Raw genomic sequence first — 21,513 nt, forward strand, 5'->3', positions numbered from 1 at the left:
TTTTGCTGCGGAACACAGGCTCCGGACGCGCAGACTCAGTGCTCACGGCTCACGGGCCCAGCCGCTCCGCAGCATGTGAGATCTTCCCGGACCAGGGCACGAACCCGTGTCCCCTGCATCGGCAGGCGGACCCTCAACCACTGCGCCACCAGGAAAGCCCGTGATGAGTATCTTTTTAGAGATTTTAATAAAGCCAATAACTCTAAGTTTTCTACTTAAATCTTTAAAAAAGGTTTTTGCTAGAAGGATCCATGGTTCTTCAGAGGTCCAGTGGACTCTGATTTCTAATCTTGTTTCTATCTGAGATAATAGGTAGTTTCTAGGGAAACAGCAGAGTGCCTGCAATGGGTGTACAGAGTAAGCAGTACCCAGCAGCAGATAATATTTGTTAGAAGACAGACATGCTGTTTCCTTTTTAAGAATAGAGGAGAAAATCCCTCCCTTCTGAATAGAAAAGCCAGCACACAGACCTTCCTTATTTTGTGTGGTGACACATTATAATTCTTCCCATTTTCGGCTTCTTTCTCATGCTGGAAAAAGAGTGAAGGAAGGCCAGAAAGGAAAATCGCTGTCTTTTCTCTGATTAGTTAGGGGCAATTTGAGAAGACTATTCTTACCGAAGAAGAAAAGCTACTGGCAGGTTAACAGCTGCATGCAAAGGCGGATCATAGCAACGGACTCCCCCAAAACCATCCTCGGAAGGGCGAACGTGGAAGGGAAACACTCCGACCAAGCTCAGCGAGAGAAACGGATAGAAATTAAGGGCGAACATGGGGAAACTGCATTGTAAATTTGTTTTAAAATCTGTTGACATGATTTAAAATTTTTTATTACGAGAAACGACAAACGCATATAAAAATAAGAGCGTCATGAACCCATACACCCATCTTGCAGCTTCGACGATACTCCCCCATCCCCCATAATTACTGTGAAGCAAATTGCAGATATGATTTCATCAGTAAAATTTTCAGTATGTATCTCTAAAAGATAAAGATTCTTAAAAAAAAAAAAGATACTCATTATCAACCTCCCCCTCCAAACTAACAAGAATTCCCTGTATTATCAGAGCTCATCTTTGGCCATTGGTTCAATGGAAGCAGGATATTCCAATGAGGTACATACAGGGCAATTGGCCTCTTAAAAATGAGTCGGTTTTTGGAGGGGCATGGATTGGGGAGTAGGGGTTGCTTGTATAAAAACCCTCTACACAGAGCGAACAGGAGCCTGCTTCTCTGCCTGGATTCCTGGGTGAGTGGGGGAGAGGTGACATGGCTCTTGGGCTCGGAAGTGGCAGAGAGCGTGGCTTTAGCTGAGTTGCTCAGGGCCCCAGGTCTCTCCCGATCAAAGGGGAGTAGAGGTCAATACTGACTACTGGCCGCCACTTCTTGGGCAAGGGCAGAGATGATGCCCCCTCTTTCCAGGAACGGGGATCAGATATGCCAGCATAGACCCAGTGCCCTGTGCTCTGTCACCTTTCAGGGAGCTACGTGGCACCTGCCTGTCTTGTGATGATGGAGAGCTTGGCTGGAACAGGGCACCATACACAGCAGTGGCTACTTCCTCGGAACACTTGACCTTTGGACACTGGAATTCCAGAAGCCACCAGTGTCTTGCACCTGCTTAGCTGGCCAGAGCCCTGTTTTCCTTCTTCACAGGTGTGACATTCAGAACCTCATCCTGGAGTGATGGCCCTGGAAGCAGTAAACGACCTCCTGATGGGCAGGAGAAGAGACCAGGTATTTTCTTGGAAACAAGCTGAATACCCTTGTCCAAGTTCTATTAGATGATGGTTTGGACTTGTAAATTCCCAGTCCAGAGAACTTCACCGTAACTTGTGGTGTTATGTGCTGGGTGAAGAGTGTAGGCTCCAGCCCAGATGGTGGAAACTCACTGGATCCACCGCATGGGCCCTGGAGAAGCTACCTAGCCTCAGTTTCCTCATTCCCTCAAGGGATGAGTTAGTGCATGTAGAGTACCCAGTACTAACCGGTCGAAGTGTGAGGCGCTCTGAGGGGCTGGGCCTGCCTGCCTGGGTGTGGCCAGGCATCTATCTCACTCCTTACCTTTTCCTGCAGGTGCATTTACTTTCTTTTTTTGTTTGTTTTGTTGGGTTTTAAAAAATTTATTTATTTGGCTGTGCCTTGCGGCTTGTGGAATCTTAGTTCCCCAACCAGGCAGGGATCGAACCCGCGCCCTCGGCAGTGAAAGCATGGGGTCCTAACCACTGGACCACCAGGGAATTCTGCATTTACTTTCTGTAAGACTTTCCAAGTCCGTGCCTTTCCTCCTGACCTGGTTCCTCTGGCTTTCTCAGCTGCCAACACTGGAAATTCATCTTCCGTTCATCTCTCCCTTCTTCCTTGCTCTGTCCATTACAGTAGCCTCCTAACTGATGTCTCTGCTTCCATCTTTTCTCAGCAAGCCCGTTCCCCATTGTCCTCCCCTCCTTTCAGACCACCCACTTCTATCAACATCCTCACCCCCATCCACACCAGACACCTTTGTCGTAGTTCTCGTCATCTTGATCTGAAAGTACGTGGTTTGTTTTTTCCCTTGAAGATGATCTCATATATATATATGTGTTGTCTGTTTCCCCACTCCACAAGCCCTTTCCCAGGGGGCCAGGGGGCCAGCCCTGCACAACACAGAGAAGGTCACTGCGCTCAAGGAATTTATGCTCTAGTGGGGAGTTGGTGCAGTAAATTGGCAAGAAACAAATACATAAATGAACAAGATCTTTGTAAAGAGTGACAAGTGCTGCAAAGACCGTCCCGCCACCCCCCAAAAAAAAAAGCCCAACCAGGATGATGTGACAGAGAATGACATGAGTGAGGTTGGGAGACCATTTCCATAGACGTCCTGCATTTCTGCATGCCTTGGGAACAGGGGCAGCCTTTGCCCTGGATTCTCTTTGCAAGGATGTTTGTTTAGTCAACACCCTTGGAAGACAGAGATAGTGTGTCCCTTTGGGGCAAAGGGCAGGGTGGTTTACTGTCTAACATGATAAAGATAATGTCACACACACACACACACACACACACACACCCCGGGGCAGAGATAGAGCAGGTGTGTTTGTGCCCATTATAACAGATCTGGGTTCCCTAAAGTCAGGGTGCTGACCAGGCGATGTCCAACTGGACGACTCCGTGTCGTCAGCCTGGGACTTGAGCGCAACAGAGACCCAGGCAAACATGAAACACTGCTGCCTGCTGTGCTGTGAACGACAAAGTCCTTTGTCTCTGACCTGCATGTCTCGTGTCCTCTGCCAGCATCCGTGAAACTGTGGCAGGCTTAACATCTCAAACCCTTCACAGTTCTGGTGAGTGAGGGGACTTCATTCGTTCATTCGCTCACACGTATTTATTGTTCTCCAACCATGTGCCAGGCTTTGCCTTGGGACACACAGCATTGAATAAAATGGTCAAATATCCCTGACCTCATGAAACTTTATGGCAGAGAAAGTCAAATAGGGGAATTCCTTGTTGTCCAGTGGTTAGGACTCCGCACCTTCACTGCCCCGGGCCCGGGTTCAATCCCTGGTCGGGGAACTAACATTCTTCAAGCTGCACGGAAAAAAAAAAAAAAAAAAAAAAAAAAGCTGCACGGTGAAGCTAAAAAATAAAGACAAGTAATTAACTACTAAAATAATAGAGAGATCAACTCTTATATTATGTAGCATAATATAGTATATAATGCGATGCATGAGATGCAAAGAATAAAGTGCGGGTAGTGTGGAGTGCAGGGGTAGGGGAGAAGGTTTATAATTTTAAGTGGATGTAAAATCAGAGGCAACCTACTGTTTGTACAGTTTTATTGGCTAAGGGAGGGCGTTTAGACTCTCTCCTAGGTGTAAAGGGAGCCACTGAATGATATATGCGGGGGAACCATGACGTCTGATTTGCTTTGTTAAAGATCCCCCCAGCTGCAGTGCAGGGAACGGACTGTAGTGGAGAAAGCAAGGAAGGCTGCCCAGGAGAGAAATGCTGCATGTGGGTAGTGAGCAGAGATGGAGCGAAGGGAAGGGAGATGAATATGTTTTGAAAATAGAACGGATGGGGTTTTTTTTTGATGGATTGGTTCCTTATCCCTGGAGGATTTCATCAGCACTTCTCTGCACTGTATTCAGTTCTCACATGTGTGAATGTGCGTATCTGTGCATGTTTAGGCAGGAGTAATATTTAAAATATTTGATAATGTCATAGTCATAGAAATAAATAGAATTATAATATAAAACAAATATGACATTTTATAAAATATGTAAATATACATACTATATAAGAATTTTAAATACGCATTTAAAATTTCTAATGAAATTACATATTTTTATAAAATTGATTATAAAGTGATATGCTGTAGCATGTCATTCATCAAATGGATCTAGTAATGTCTAAATTATTTGTTGATGTTTAGACACTGTGGGTATAATTTTGGTTGTTTTTTTGGGTATGGGTGTCACTAGCTATATATCACTACCAGCACGTCTGAGCTGTGGGAATGACATGAGGGAATGACATTGTCAAGAAAAATTGTGAGAAATTTTGAAATGGGCCAAAAAAAAAAAAAATGGTGGATGTTCCCACTTCTGGCTTAGATGCACCTTTGTTTTTGAGCTAGTTCACAGCTGTGTAAGTTATAGAGACCAATAGCAACACAATTGTTCTTTCTCCATAGAAATGCAAGCAACTATTGCTCAATGGAGATACAATAAACTGTCGCCCTGGGGACATTGACCTGCTTTGCGTCAATCTGCACATCTGTTTATTTCAGCATGCCCGATTGTCTATACAGTGCGTGTTCTCTGAATTTTCCTTTGAGCTGATTGTAACGTCCTACTGGCTCCTTCGTCAATTAATGAGTTAAGTAAAATTTTTGACATGTGTTTATCTATTATCTGTTCATACAGATGATTTAGTATTTAAGATGATTTTTAGTATTTTTTAACAACAGCAAATTCTTCCAAAGCCCTCTCCATTATATGGATACCTGTTAGGTTATCTGTCATCTCTATCATTGGAGATTTTTCTCTTAACATCAGTGATATTGATCAAGATGCTGAATCTTCTCTGTTTCTACTGAACTAAACAGCAAATGACATTAATTTTGTTTCTAGTTGTTTTTATACTGCCTGAGAGTTTTAAAAAATTCAACATCTTTATTATCAAGTAAGTCATAAACATTGTTTATTGACACCTTATATTTAATTAACTTGCTTAATTAATTAATTTTTCTTTCATTATCTTCAGTCCACAAACTCTGGAAACCTCATTTGGCCAATTTTCAGGATTCGATAACTTGGAATAACTTAAAAGTTTTAAAATGTTTTCACATTTTGTCCTCAAATAACAAACACATTTTCATACAATTTATTTAAAGGGCTAATAAATAAATTGGTAAATAAATCGGTGGTTCAGTGGTTAAGACTTCACCTTCCAATGCAGGGGTTGCAGGTTCAATCCCTGGTCGGGGAGTAGCAATATTGTAACAAATTCAATAAAGACTTTAAAAAAAATGTTCAAAAAAAAAAAAAAACTTAAAAAAAAAAATAAAAATAAAGGGCTAATAGTCCTAATCTTGAAATTGTTAAGCTTTTTTCAAATGGTTATATATCACTTTCTTGTTCCTGTAATATCTCTCTCTTCTCTTCCATAGATTGTTTATTTTCGTTTTATGAGTTCAATGACTTGATCATTCATTGCATTAACGTCAGCTCTACTAACTGAAGCATTTCTTTTTTATAAAGCTAAGAAAGAATTGAGGTCTCTTTCATGGTATCATTCACTAAAGTCAAACATCTAAATAATTTTTCATTTTCCAAATTGTTTTACTTCCATTTCTCAGTTGATAAAGATTAACATTCAAGGTTTGCTACCATGTCCAATTTGCTTTTGCAGCTGTAGTAGATCCAAAGGTCCTTCCCATTTTCATTATTTCTATCCCTAGCTTTTCAGATATAGCATTTGATTCTTTTTGAAAGTCACTACATACGTGGTAGAAGAGATTTAAAGTCATGACTTGGTGGGCGTCTTTCATTGTGTTGACCCCAAATAACTGAAAAACTTCTGACTATTAAACAAGTTTCTTGACATATTTTTTTTATAGTGGATTGTTAACTGTATCTAATCAATCCACTTAGATTCCATTAGATATATTCAAACGAAGAGGTGTGTTTTACTGTCATTAGTCTCCTTACTTTTTTTTTTTTTGGCCACGCAGCGCAGCATGTGGGATCTTTGTTCCCAGATCAGGGATCAAACACGGGCCCCCTGCAGAGGAAGTGCAGAGTCTTAACCACCGAACTGCAGGGAAGTCCCGAGACGTTCTTTAAAGTGTATTTATAGGGGCTTCCCTGGTGGTGCAGTGGTTAAGAATCCGCCTGCCAATGCAGGGGACACGGGTTAGACCCCTGGTCTGGGAAGATCCCACATGTCACAGAGCAACTAAGCCAGGGTGCCACAACTACTGAGTCCTCGCGCCTAGAGCCGTTGCTCCCAACAAGAGAAGCCACCACAATGAGAAGCCCGCGCACCGCAACGAAGAGTAGCCCCCGCGGGCTGCAACTAGAGAAAGCCCACGCACAGCAACGAAGACCCAACGCAGCCAAAAACAAATAAATAAATAATTTTAAAGTGTATTTATAGCACCCTAAAGAATGAAATAGGCTTCCCTGGTGGTGCAGTGGTTGAGAGTCCGCCTGCCGATGCAGGGGACACGGGTTCGTGCCACGGTCCTGGAAGATCCCACATGCCGCGGAGCGGCTGGGCCCGTGAGCCATGGCCGCTGAGCCTGCGCGTCCGGAGCCTGTGCTCCGTAACGGGAGAGGCCACAACAGTGAGAGGCCCGCGTACCACAAAAAAAAAAAAAAAAAAAAAAAAAGAATGAAATAAAGCCATTTGCAGCAACATGGATGGACCTAGAGATGATCATGCTAAGTAAAGTTAAGTCAGACAAAGACAAATATCGTATGATACCACTTACATGTGGAATCTAAAAAAATGATACAAATGAATTTATACACAAAACAGAAATAGACTCACAGACATAGAAAACAAACTTATGGTTACCGAAGGGGAAAGGAAGTGGGGAGGTATAGATCAGGAGTTTGGGATTAGCAGATACAAACTATTATATATAAAATAGATAAACAACAAGGACCCACTGTATAGCACAGAGAACTATACTCAATATTTTGTAATAACCCGTAATGGAAGAGAATGTAAAAATAAAATATATGTTTATATACATAGGTATGACTGAACTACTTTGCTGTACACCTGAAACTAATACAACATTGTAAATCAAATATATTTCAATAAAAAAATTTTTTAAATCTTATAGCAAAATAAATAAAATAAAATATATTTATAGCATCCTTTTTAAACTTGAGATATTTTAGATGTCAAATTAAAAATGTATTAGGAGAACAGAGTTTAACGAAATCCCATTAAGGGATTATATGAGCAGACACGGAAGCCCACAGCTGTGTTCTATTCTACATAAGGCTATTTTATCATTTGTTTACCTTTTTACCTGTTGAAGGACTTGTGGGTTATTTCCAGCTTTCTGCTCTCAAGAACAATGATACCAGGAACATCTGTGTGTGCACATCTCACGCGCAAGAGTTTCTCTAGGTTTCACTGCACGTACATGGAATTGACTGGTGAACAGAATAAGCAGTTTTGTTTTTTGTTTAAAAATTTTTTGTTTGTAGTAGAGTGATTTGCAATGTTATGTTAGTTTCAGGTGTACAGCACAGTGATTCAGTTTTACATATATATGTATATATATCTATTCTTTTTCAGATTCTTTTCCCTTATAGGTTATTACAAGATATTGAGTAGAGTTCCCTGTGTTATACAGTGGGTCCTTGTTGTTTATCTATTTTATATATAGTAGTTTGTATCTGCCAATCCCAAACTCCTAATTTAGCTCTCTCCACCTCCTTTCCCCTTTGGTAACCATAAGTTTGTTTTCTATGTCTGTGGGTCTATTTCTGTTTTGCATATAAGTTCATTTGTATCAGTTTTTAGATTCGACATGTAAGTGCTATCATATAATATTTGTATTTCTCTGTCTGACTAGTATGATCATCTCTAAGTCCATCCGTGTTGCTGCAAATGGCATTATTTCATTCTTTTTTATGGCTGAGTAATATTTCATTGTATATATGTACACCACATCTTTATCCATTCATCTGTCGATGGACACTTAGGTTGCTTCCATGTCTTGGCTATTGTAAATAGTGCTGTTATGAACATTGGGGTGCGTGTATCCTTTCAAGTTAGAGTTTTCATCTCTCTGGTTATATGCCCAGGAGTGGGATTGCTGGGTCATGTGGCAGCTCTATTTTTAGTTTTTTAAGGAACCTCCATACTATTTTCCATAGTGGCTGCACCAGTTTACATTCCCAACAACAGTGTAGCAGGGTTCCTTTTTCTCCACATCCTCTCCAGCACTTGTTATTTGTAGACTTCTTGATGATGGCTGGAATGGGCTTTTTAACTTTACTAGATGTTTCTGATCTGTTGCCCGAAGCGGTTGCCCCACTTACAAACCCGCTGCAGTGTCCCAGCACTCCTGATTCTCCGTGTCCTCGCTTACACTTGGCCCCATCAGAATTCTTGTGTTTTGCACATCTGGTAGGTATGGATTGACACTTTATCCCTGGTCTTCCTCTGATTACCAGGCACTGGGCGAGGCAATTCAAGAGGGACACGGCCCATCTTAGAGCCACTGCTGAGCAAAGAGATGGGGTCCAGGATGATCACTGGGTACCGATTTGTGTTGGGTTCACTGTATTCTCCCCTCTCCCTTCCCAAGAGTCCTCCCGGGGTGGGGGTTGGGACAGGTGAGTACAAGTTATCTGGAAGACATCCCCTCCTTGTGCTCTGGAAAAACCTAAACTCCTTGGGAAGGCAGAGCTGGCTGCCCCTGGTTGGGAAGAGTCGCTGAGACTGGTAAGTGGATGGAGACCAACTCCATGAGGAGAGTGGCCCTGTGCCCTACTCCTGGGGGCAGCTTGGGCACCAGGGCACCTGTCTGGAAAGCGATGCCCATGTCCAGGAATGGCCAGGAGCAGAGTGGGCTGGGCGAGGGTGTCCTGAGTTACCAAGTGTGGCCCTTGGATGGGAGGGACTGCTGCCAGTGTTTCATCTGACTAGGGCACTAGGCTGGGACGGAGAGAGGGGCAGGAGCTCCAAGAATGAACAACATGGACATTCCCGCTCGCCTGGCAGGACAGAGGCTTGGAGTTGACTTTGATTGAAAAGGAATAGGGAAATGGACGTTTCTGTGCACCTGTGTGCGTGGGTAAGCGTCACGTCGTAAATCAGCAATCTCCATGCATCATAAAACATGTGCTGCTACAGAAGAGTCACCTGGCGCCACACCCACTCATCTCAGCCCCAAGGTCAGGGAGGACTGGAGGAGGAAGTATCCCTGAAGGGCGAGGAGGCCCTTCACTTAGACCAGAGTGTCAGTTTAAGGGCTTCAGCTCTGGAGTAATAAATGGGGAGACATCAAAGGTCTGTTTTCTTTCTTTTAAGGGATGTGATATAAATAGATCTGCATTCTTGAAAGATGATCCTGGCTGTGGTGTGGACAATGGACTGGAAGGCAGGAGACTTGGCAACGAGGCAGGTGACAGATGATGGCAGCCTGGGCGATGGAGACGACGATGGGGGTGGCGATGGGAACGGGGACAGGGCGTGTGTCTGCAGGACCAGAGCCACTGCAGCTTGATGCTGCCCTGGTTGGGAGGTGTTGCCACTTCTGCTCAGGAGGAACTCGGGAAGAGCAGGTGTGCGTGCGAAGCTGAGAGCTCTGTGGGGCCACGTCTGATTCCGGAGCCTTGACTGCGGGGAACTGACAGGAAGTGGGGGGACCCAGCCTGAAGCTCGTGAGCAGGACCGAGCTCTGACCACACAGCTGAGGGGTCATCAGGCTGTGTGGATAATAAGTAAAGCCCCAGGGCTGATGACATCACCCCAGGAAAGCCAGGAGAAAAGGGGACCTGGGACAGACATGATTGTTTGTGTGGTTTTAAAATATATTGGGAATTCCCTGGTGGCCTAATGGTTAGGGTTCCAGGCTTTCACTGCTGTGGCCTGTGTTCAATCCCTGGTCGGGGAACTGAGATCCCGGAAGCTGCGCAGCGTGGACAAAAGGAAAAAGAAAAGTTCTATGTTTGAACTGGCTGCCTCTACCTATTTTTTAAAAAATTTTTTTTAATGAAAGTATAGTTGATTGACAATGTTGTGTTAGTTTCAGGTGTACAGCAAAGTGATTCAGTTATATATATATATATATATATATATATATATACATATATACGTATATATATATTCTTTTTCAGATTTTTTTCCCTTATAGATTTTTACAAAATATTGAGTATACTTCTCTGTGCTATGCAGTAGGTCCTTGTTGTCTATCTATTTTATTTTATTTTCATTTTTTTATTGAAGTATAGTTGATTTACAATGTTGTGTTGCCTCTACCTTTTTATTGCCATCCCAAACACTGTATTTGTAATCATTTCCCCCAGCCGTATCTTACAAAGCATTTCTTATAAAAATAGCTACCACATAAGCTAGTCCCCTCTTTCTATGATCACGAACATTATTCCGAGCCTGAGAAAAACTGAGTCACGAGCTGAAACAGCCATCTGCACCTCGGTTATGAATTTCCAGCTACAGGTCGTTTCAATCACGAGACTCTTAGCTCATGGTTAGCTTATAAAGTTCCTCATTAAATGGGAATGGGAAAATACATTTCTAATTTATTTATAAGCAAACAGCCTTTGATAACGGAGTGAGGCATCTTTACGACATGCGCTGACATGATCTTTTCTAAATCTGGGCTCTCAAGGTCTAGCTACGAAGACATGAGATTGACTGTTTTTACAAACACACCGGAACTTATGTATTCCAAGGGTGTTTTCCTCTAAGCAGTAGGATTAGTCAAACGATCACACCCTTTGAAAGGACATCATTGAAACTCCTTTTAGGGATGAGAGTCTCTCCTGATCATCTACCGCAGGGGTTCCTACAACTCGTTAATTAATTAATTAATTAATTTTGGCTGCATTGGGTCTTCGTTGCTGCGCGCGGGTTTTTCTCTAGTTGTGGCGAGTGGGGGCTACTCTTCGTTGCGGGCTTATTGCAGTGGCTTCTCTTGTTGCGGAGCACGGGCTCCAGGTGCGCGGGCTTCAGTAGTTGTGGCTCGCGGGCTCAGTAGTTGTGGCGCATGGGCTCTAGGGCACAGGCTCAGTAGTTATGGCCCACGGGCTTAGTTACTCCGCGGCATGTGGGATCTTCCTGGACCAGGGCTTGAACCCGTGTCTTCTGAATTGGCAGGTGGATTCTTAATCACTGCGCCACCAGGGAAGCCCCTTACAAATCTTTTGAGGAGGACGAGGGGGCTTGAATTTTGGAATTGGCCAAGTCATTTGAAGCCAAGTTTGATGAGTAAGAGGAAAGACTGAGGCAGGTCACCAGCTCAGCAAGCTTGCTGTGTCCCCACCGCACCCAAACCTTTTCCTCCCCAGTGTTCACCTTCTCATGAAGAGCCTCACTGCCCCCCAGCCCAAAGCCTAACTTCATTAAAGCATTTATCTAGAATGTAAACATATTTGTGCTTCCTCTCCTTTCAGCACACCCACACCTGATGCTCTCCCAGTCTACTCGGCTTTTTCTCTGACATTTACTCCAGAACCTCGCATTGCCATCCTCTCATTGCCCCCATCCCCGGGCAGGGCCACCACCTCCTGACGTGGTCCCAGGCTTCCACCCCCTCCATCCCTTTTGACCAGTTCTGCCACTCTGCAGCTGAGCATCCGCCACCAGTTCCCATCACCATCACAAACACTCAGACAAGTTCCCCGGTAGAACTTGCTCCTGGTGGGGCTGGACCTCGTAAGCTTTGTCTTGGTTCATTGCGTTTGCCAAGGTTTTTGCCTCGTTAGAGCCATTGCAGATGCTGTTTCCTCAGCCCTGGGACCCTCTGCCCTCATTCTCTGTGTGCCTGGCTCCTTTGCATTGGCATTTGTTTCCTAGGGCTGCCGTAACAAATGCCTGAAAACTGAGTGACTTCAAACAGCAATGTCTTCTCTTGGAGTTCTGGAAGCAAGAAGTCCAAAATCAAGATGTTGATAGAGTTGCATTCCTTTAGAAACCTGAAGAGGAGGTTCCTTCCTTGTCTGTTGCAGCTTCTGGAGTTGCCAGCATTCCTTGGCTGTTAGCTGCATCACTCCGGCCTCTGCCTCCGTCTCCACATGGCATTTTTCTTTGTGTTTGTCTCTTTTTCTAAGGACACCGGTCATACCGTGTGAGGGCCCACCCTACTCCAGTATGACCTCATCTTAACTAACTGTTTCTGCCACAACCCTATTTCCAAATAAGGTCACATTCACAGGTACTAGGGGTTAGGCCTTTGACATCTCTTGCGGGGGAGTTACGGTTCTACCTCTGGTAGCAGCTTTCAGATCTCAGACTAGACAGCCCTTCCTCCAGTGGATCAAGCTCTCCAGGGTGAGCTTTTCCTCTTCGGCTCAGCCTTTAGCCGGCTTCCTTGCAGTGCTTCTCTCGTCTTAGATGAACGTGTGTATTCCGTTGTCTCGTCTTTGTGTCCACCTCTCGCTTGAATGTAAGTTAAGCTCCTTGAGCGCTGGATCCAGAGCCTGGAACAGTGTAGGCCCAGCGTTGATGCTCCGTACATTTTTATTCACTGAACTTAAAAGTGAGATTCAGGCTAGAGAAAGTAGCAGTGGCCTGAGAATTGGAGGACATAGAGTCACTAGACTGTAACCTACATCCAGTTCGTGCTTTATCATTTTCAATGACTTCACAGATTTTATCTCATGTCATCTGCCCAACGACCCAGCAAGATAGGCCAAGGAAGTCTACATCGCCCCATTTTACAGAGAAGAGCACAGAAGTCAAGCTTATAACAAAAGGAGATGCTGTGGTTGAGGCAGGACCACAGATTGTTAGAGCTGGAAGGTCTGATCTCCTCGTTTTACTAATGAGAAAACAGGGACTGGAGAATTGAAGTGATTCAATTATAATAGCTGCTTACTATCAGAGCTGGAATTAGAGTCTGAGTACCTCAATTTCTTTCTTTCTTTCTTTCTTTTTTTTGGCCTCACTGCACAGCATGCAGGATCTTTGTTCCCCAACCAGGGATTGAACATGAAACCCCTGCACTGGAAGCACAGAGTCTTAACCACCGATGGCCAGGGAATTCCCCTGAGTCCTTCAATTTCTCATCAGATTCCAAGAGGTTAATTCCAAACATGTCTAGGGAATGACAGGATGGTTGCAGTTCATGTGTATCCTCCCCAAATGATGACGTGGTTGGGTGACACTTCTGGAATACATAGAGCCAGACTGCCTGGGTGGGAATCTCAACTCCACCCCTTCCAGGCTCGGTGAACTTGAGGGATCTCATAAATCAATTCACACCAAGGCATCCATGCTTAATATGATGTCTATCCCAGTCAAACCTACTTTTAAAAGAGAATGACCAGAAATCGTTAGCCCCAGGCACAGATCTCTGCTGCCGGTGCCTCACATAATATCAGACACAGAGTCAGCGCCCAATAAATAGGAAATGGACGAACACGGGTGGAACTTGGGGACAGTTGAACCCGGATGTGGGAGAGGTTCTGGAGCAAGAGGCATCCTCCCGGAATCCCTCAGTTCATTCCACAGTTGTGATGCATTGCCTATGCCTTAGGGTTTGCGTAGACCTGAAAACTCATTTCAGGGAGGACAAGTACAAGTTAATGAATCAGGGAAACTTGGCATCATAACACAAATGATAATTATAGGATAATAAGCTCCATTATATCAGTTTTCAGGGAGTTACAGTGGACTATTCCATTGAAGACATTGGCCAATAGATTGCTGTGGCCAAAAGCCCATAAAATACATTAGACAGGATTTTAGAGCAAAGCTGAAAATATGTCCATACTTTTGTCTACCACCTACGATGCCATATGCACTTGAACTCTTGTATGTCAAGAAAATATCTTGAAGAAGAACCATTAAAATAATCACAAGAAGGAGAGGATGATGTTGAGCGTAGAATAAAAAGGTTAGTTTTTTGGTTTTTTGTTTTGTTTTGTTTTGTTTTGCCTCGTAAGAGGATGGTTCGGGGAAAACTAATCTCTCCATGGGTTTTCTATCCATTAGGCAAATATTGATCAAATGCCTACTTGGTCCAGGCACATCTAGGTGCTAGAATTCAAAATGCACAAGATAGATCAACCCCTGTCCTCATGCGGTCATTAAATATTAACAGAGTTTATTTACCAAATCTGGGGAAATTAGTTGGAAGGATTAGCTCATGAAGCTTGGAAGGGATACCTTTAGAACAAGTAGAAGAATCCATGCACAGCGCCCAGGACCAGAGAAGTGCCCAATGGGTAGTGAGTCATTTTATATAACAAAGAAGTGTTGATATGCTTAATAGCCTTTACGTAGGTAATATTAAAAACTCCAACAGAAAAAGGCAAAGGACCACAGGCAATTCAGAAAGGAGAGAGACAAGTGGCCAGTTAAATTAAATGCAAATGAATATATATGCAAAATTAAATGCAACTTAAAATATAACAATGCAGATTTGCTAGAAAACCTTCAGAGTTAGTAGCTCAGCAGGTAGAAGAGACTAATAGACTTGAAACAGATTCTGATAAATCCACACCAGGTGTCTAATGATTGACTAGTGAGAACCAGAGTATTGGAGGCTGTGAAAATCAACACTTGAAAAATAGCTTGTTGTCAGAGGTTCCCTGCATATGAGTTTTTTTAGTCTAAGTCCAAAGGTTCACAAAACCATTCTTCGGGACCACCAAGAGGATGTGGAAAAACGCTGAGTTGACTTGTTGGCACCCGGCCAGGCTGGGCTTTCTTAAGTAACAATGGCCTGGGCTAGTTAGTATGAGAACTTGTGAAATGAAAGCTCAGAGTGGCCAAAACAAATATGTGGCCAGATTCAAGCCAACTTGGCCAAAGTTTCTCTAACATTCTCATCTTATAAACATAGAAAACAGCAATAAAATAGAAGGCTGTGCTTTTGCCGCAGATCAGGTCCGTGGCTGCTGCTTGCCCGTATCTCTGTTACATCATCTTCACTATCAAAAGCTTGAACATTTCATAAAGTCCATGGAAAGCACTGGAAACACGAATCAAAACAAGCAAGTCGGGGATGGGGAAATGCATGCTTTCTGTTCTCTGCTGGGTGTAACCACGGTTTTCTCTTTCATAACTGTTGTTGGATCTTTCTAACAAACACCTAGAACCCTCTCCTCTCCGGAAGTCAGGTATTGGTGGACCAGGAGATGTATTTGTTTAGCATCCTGTGCTTTTATTCCCAGAAGAAAGGGAATGGGAGAGAACACTCTGTCAAATAAACAATTGCCCAAGGTCTTGGGCAAAAGAAAGTGGGACAGGAAGCAGACAGACGATTCGTTGCCCCAGGTAACTGCCTGATAAGGTCAACACGCGTGTACAACGAGTTCCTGTCCTCCTGTGATAAATATTTATGCGCTGAGCCCTGTGTTTGAAAGCACTAAACCATTTCTCAGTCTGAACATTGACCTTTGGATGCAAAACACAGAACTAATTTTGCAGGTGATGTAATTAATTTTTGTGGCTCCAAGCTGTACTGGGAACAAGAAAAACTGTTGTTTTTGTGAGCATTTAAAAAGTGATTCAGCAGGTGTGTGCGGCTTTCAGGTAACAGTGTCAATTTACAGTCTGAGACTTTTCTTAATCGCTCCTGGAATTCAACGATTTTGGTCTGGGAGTTTATCATAAGCAAACTCACATTCTCCTGGTGTAAGAAGAACTAACTTAGGTTAATGCATGGATTTGTATTATTTCTCGGAGGTACTGAGGACTTTATTTTTAGGATATCAGTTTAGCGTGGCCCCAAATTTCTGTGACCTACATGCATTTCACTTTAACGATCATAAAATGTACAGGCAAACCACTCTCCTATGGTAAGCTAAATTAACCCCACCCCCAAAAAAGTAAAAAGCCAAAGGTAAACAAGGAAAGATTTTTGCCACAAATGCCACCACCATCTTTCCAGGTGGTAAAGCTGGAGACCCCGGTCCACCCTTGTCACTTCTGCCTCTCTGACTCCCAGTGTTCAATGGATCTAAAGACCTTATTGTTTCCCCTGCTGGAAATATCTCCAATCCACATACTGCCCCTTCTCCACCTTCTCCACCTTGCTATATGCACAGGAGCTTCCAAGCACTTACTCACCAAGACCAAACTCAAGATCCTCCCTGCCAGCGGGGATATTCTGGGGTTCCATTTCTCTTTAAGTAGCATCCTCTCCAGATCTACCCTCCAGGACCTGGGACTACACCCTGGGCTACCGCCCACCCCCGACCCCATCCCCTGACCCACCGTTCACCAGGTCTTGTGAATCGACCTTCCTGAACACTTTGGAGCCATCCATCCATGTCACTCCGTGTTCACTGCCGCCACTCTTTCTCAGGACACGCTCATCTACCCTCTGGACCCCGGAAATCACCTCTCAGCACCTCTGGGGTCCACTCTGCTACCCTGGCTCCATTGTCTCCAGCCAAGCCAGGGAACTTCCCCAACCATAAACCTGATGGAACCACTTCCTGGTTGAAAATCATCTGTGACTTCCCTTTGCCCTGGAAAATGAAGAAAAAGTTCCCATCTCCACCTTGGGGGCTCTGCAGCACCTCCCCTCATTCCAGTCCCATGGTGCCTGCCCAGAGCTCCAGCCACACTGGCTGCACCACAGGGGCTGCCCACTTTCTTCCCTCTTAATTCACCTCTAAGAACTTATCAGTATCTGAGATTGGCTTATTTATTAGTCTGCACATCACAGGTCCTCAGTGAATATTTGTGGAATAAATGAATGGATGAACGGATGAACCAATCAAGGAAAGTACCAGGGTGATGGAAGGTGAATTCATCTGAGAAAATGGCAGACCTTAGGAGAAGAAAACCATACGCTGAGAGCCTACGCCTCAGGTGGCTGTGGTTCATAGCCATAAACCCAGAGTCTAGAAAGGGGAAATTGTTTCTGACCAACTGTCACGATGCCTCGCCTTAACCTGGATTTGTCTAGTCTTCAGGCCAGACTCCCATTTCCCTTTATGTCTCATCCTTCACATTTCAGCTCAAACCACCTTCTCTCATGTCCTTGTACACACCAGCTCCTTTGGCTTCAGGACCTTTGCACATGCTAATATCTTTGCCAGGAACGCTCTCCAACTCCACACACCATCTTTAGCTATTTCCTACTCATCTTTTGAATTGCAGTTACAATGTCACTTCCTGAGAAAAGACTTCCCTGAACCCTAGATTAGATCAGATCCCCTTCGTAGCACTCTGGTCCTTATCCCAATTTGTAACTATGTATTTGGGTAATTCTTTCACTACTATCTATTTACCTTCCTGCCCCACGGGTGCAGGGATTGTGGCCTTTTTTCCCACCTCACCACGTAGGCCAACATCCAACACAGGGCCTCATCTAAAGGGGTGCCCAGTGAGTATTCGATGATTTTATGTAACAAAAGAAGTGTTGGTATTCTTAATACCCTCTATATACATGATAGTAAAACTCTAATAGAAAAAGTGGGCAAAGGATAGCTGGCAATTCAGTAAGGAGAGATACAAATGGTCAGTTTTATTTGCAATAAAAGAAATGCATATTAAAATACAGCAAAATACCATTTCAATATGCCCATTTGGCAAACTTTTAAAAAAGTAATAGTAACATCTACAGGTTCAATGCAAGCTCTATCAAAATCCTAACAATGTTTTTTGCAGTAATAGAAAATTCATCTTAAAATTCATATGGAACCTCAATGGACTCAGAATAGCCAAAACAATCTCAAAAAAGAACAAAGTTGGAGGCCTCACACTTCCTCATTTCAAAACTTCCTACAAAGCTACAGGAATCAAAATAGTATGGTACCGTCATAAAGACAAGACATATAGACCAATGGAATAGAACAGATGGTTCAGAAATAAACCCTCACATAGACAGTCCAATGATTTTCAACAGGGTGCCAAGGCCAGACCGTGAACGAAAAGACAGTCTTTCCAACGAACGGTCCTAGGAAAACTGGGTGTCCACACGGTGGGGACGGCTGCACGACAATGTGAATGTACTTAAGGCTACTAAACTGCACACTTAAAAATGGTTAAAGTGGTAACTTTTGTTATGTCTATTTTACCGCCATTTTCTTAAATAAATAACATATTTGTAAAGGTAACGGTAGTTCACAGGACCTAGTGCTTACTGGTCAGGTGTTGTATTTGCTTCAATGACTAGTCCTCAGAACAGCCTATAAGATCAGTGATATTCTTCCCACTTTTTCTGTGAGGGAAACCAAAGCACCAGCTCGGGATTGATAACTACGGCTTGCAGGCCAAAGCCGGCCTGCAGACTGCATTTGTAGATACAGTTTTATTGGAGCATAGTTGCTCCCTGTCATTATTTACTGTCTACAGCTGCAGACCTGAGTAGTTGCAGCAGAGAACATATGGTCCCAGAAGCATCAGGTGGCGTGGGGTGCAGTCCAAGGCGGGCTGCACAGAGAGCTGGGCCAGGGCCAGAGGCTCCATTTGTATTTCCTGGCCCCACAAAAGTCCAGGGTAGGTCTACGTGCTTTACTTCCTTTACTGTAGTTCATTGATTTACAGCATTTAAATATTTAGACATGAGTAGCAAGGGCCTCTGTTGATCTGGGGCCCCACAGGTCCTCTGCAGCCTGACGGTCAGGGAGGGAGGCCTGGAGGCTTCGAATGGATTTGCCGAGGGCAGTATTTTTCTAGCTGTCAGTTGTGTCCCAATAGTGGGCCATTATATCAATTTAGTGGGCTGCTACCTGCATTTTAAAAACCAAGAGGAGAATTCCCTGGTGGTCCAATGGTTAGGAGTCCCTCGCTTTCACTACTGAGGGCGTGGGTTCAATCCCTGGTTGGGGAACTAAGATTCCGCATGTCGTGGAGCAAGGCCCCCCCAAAACAAATAAATAAAATAAATATATATAAAAAACAAGATAGAACAGAATAGAAAATACTGGAATCTAGCACTTCTATAAGACTATTTTAGTAAAATACTTGTTTCTGTCCTGTTGTCTGGTCCTGATGTCAAATATATCTCCTCCTTTGCTGCTCAGAGAAGCCTGACAGAGCACGAGGAGGCCTGAATCCGGGCTCTGCTCTCCATCCACACCGTGACCACCCTCACCTGGACCACTGTTGACTCACCTGGATGCCTGCAGAAACCTCCTGATCTCCTGGTCTGCTCCCCTCCTCTCCCTTCCCTCTGCTTTCCATTCTGCTCCCCATCCCCCTCTCCCTTTCTTAGAACCCGCATGGCATCTTCTTTATTCCATGGTCTTGCTTTGCCCGTTGCCCATCTTCCTTACTCTTCCCACAACAGGTCAGCTCTAGGAGGGCAGCTGCTGTTAGAGCTGGGATCATGTTACAGGCCCCTGTCTGGCACACAGTAGGTGCTCAGTAAGTGCTTGTTGGAGGAATACACATGTATCAGAGTGATCTTCTAACTACGAGAGTGCGCAATCTGAAATGCATAAAGTCATTCATCAGCCTTGATGTGTTAAACTCTCCAGGGTCCTGAAGCCGATGCCTTGGCCAAGTCATCTGACCTTTCTGCACTTTTATTTCCTCCTCTATGAAATAAAAGTTAAACTAGAGAATTCCGGAGTGCCTTCCTAATTCTACAATTATATCAGAATATAACTACTTACCACCAACTTTCTGTTTCATTCCCCTCCCACTGGGGGAGGAATAAAAAAGGATGCATTTATAGCGTTTAGAGAAAGAGATGAAAGCTTCCAACCCTGCAAAGGTAAAAAAAGTTCTTTTCTCAGTTTAAGGTGTTTTGCCTTTGGCGTTTATGTTTTAATACTATAGCTTTTTAACGTTTTGAAACACAATTTTGAAACACAACAGACCTATTCTGAGAGTCCTAACAGAGCTTTCCTAAACGGGGCTGTTTGGATGACAAAAGAAAATATATATACACTAGAGTAGCCTTAGGCTGTTATGGAAGCTAATTCAAACTCCTACTCCCATGGAATTCGCAGGAGTGAACATACAAAGATTTCTTTTAGTGTTTTTAGTCTAGACTCTTTGGAAACGTCGGAAAGTATGCGCATAATCATTAACTTTTATTATGGATGTATCTGGCTTTATTGCAGAAATAATGTAGTTATTTGCTAGCTCTCCACCAGCTCTCACCCCTGGAGACAGGAAGGTGTGTGGGGAGTGCTTCTATTTCAGACAGAGATTTTCCTCAGGCATTTTCCAGTTTTTACACCCAGGGAAAGGCCATAAAATTGATATCCGGCACCAAATCATTTTTACAGTTGGAAACAAACTCACTCACTTTGGTTATGAAACAACCAAAGCTACTGTATCCTCGTGCGAGGACTAGATTGAAACCACGAGAAATCTCAACACCCCATTTCCTCCCGGGGTTTTCATTTTATTTATTTTTGGGGTGGCGATGTCAGCCAGCAGAGTCAGAGTTTTATTTCCTCTACCTTCGGTGGTCAAGGGCTGCAGACGTGCACTTGGACTCGACTCGTAGGACCCTCCACTTCCTCGTTCCCCTAATCACATTGCCCCAGGGATATTGGAATCCCACTTCTCTCCCCAATATCCAAATCTGTGCAACTGAAAAGGTTGCCTCAGCTGTAGCAGAAGTTTACCAGCGACACCCAAGTTTATTAATAGGCTGCCCCTAACTTTTCTAAAAAGGTAACTCGGCTTGGAAATTAGTGTCGGCTATTACACTGGTTAGAGGTTCACTGCAGTTGCAAAGTGGATATTCAGAGGATGGAGTTTTGGAAAATGGAACCTTTTATTTTTTTATTTTTACAGATTTATTGAGATGTAACTCATATACCATACACTTCACCTATTTAAAGTGTACAATTCTATGGCTTTTAGTGTATTCAGAGCTGTGCAACTGTCACCACAATCATTTGTAGGTTTTCATCACCCTGAAGAGAAACCTGAATGTTTTAGCCATCACCTTCCGATCCTGCCCCTCCCCCCGCCCTTGGCAACCATCCATCTACCTTCTGTCTCTGTGGATTTGCTGATTCCGGACATTTCATGTAAATTGAATCATACAGTACGTTGTCCTTTGTTTCTGGCCTCTCTCACTTAGCAAAATGTTTTCAAGGTTCATCCACATTGTAACATGTGTCAGTACTTCATTCCTTTTATTGCCAAATAATATTCCACGGTGTGGGTACACCACATTTGGTTTATCTGTTCATCAGTTGATGAGTTATTGAATTTTTTTTTTTTTTTTTTTTGCGGTACGTGGGCCTCTCACTGCTGTGGCCTCTCCTGTTGCAGAGCACAGGCTCCGGACGCGCAGGCTCAGCGGCCATGGCTCACGGGCCCAGCCGCTCCGCGGCATGTGGGATCCTCCCGGACCGGGGCATGAACCCGTGTCCCCTGCATCGGCAGG

This window comes from Aethalodelphis obliquidens, unplaced genomic scaffold (assembly GCF_003676395.1).
Source record: "Aethalodelphis obliquidens isolate GAN/ISIS:26980383/991018 unplaced genomic scaffold, ASM367639v1 scaffold9, whole genome shotgun sequence".
Taxonomy (NCBI): domain Eukaryota; kingdom Metazoa; phylum Chordata; class Mammalia; order Artiodactyla; family Delphinidae; genus Aethalodelphis; species Aethalodelphis obliquidens.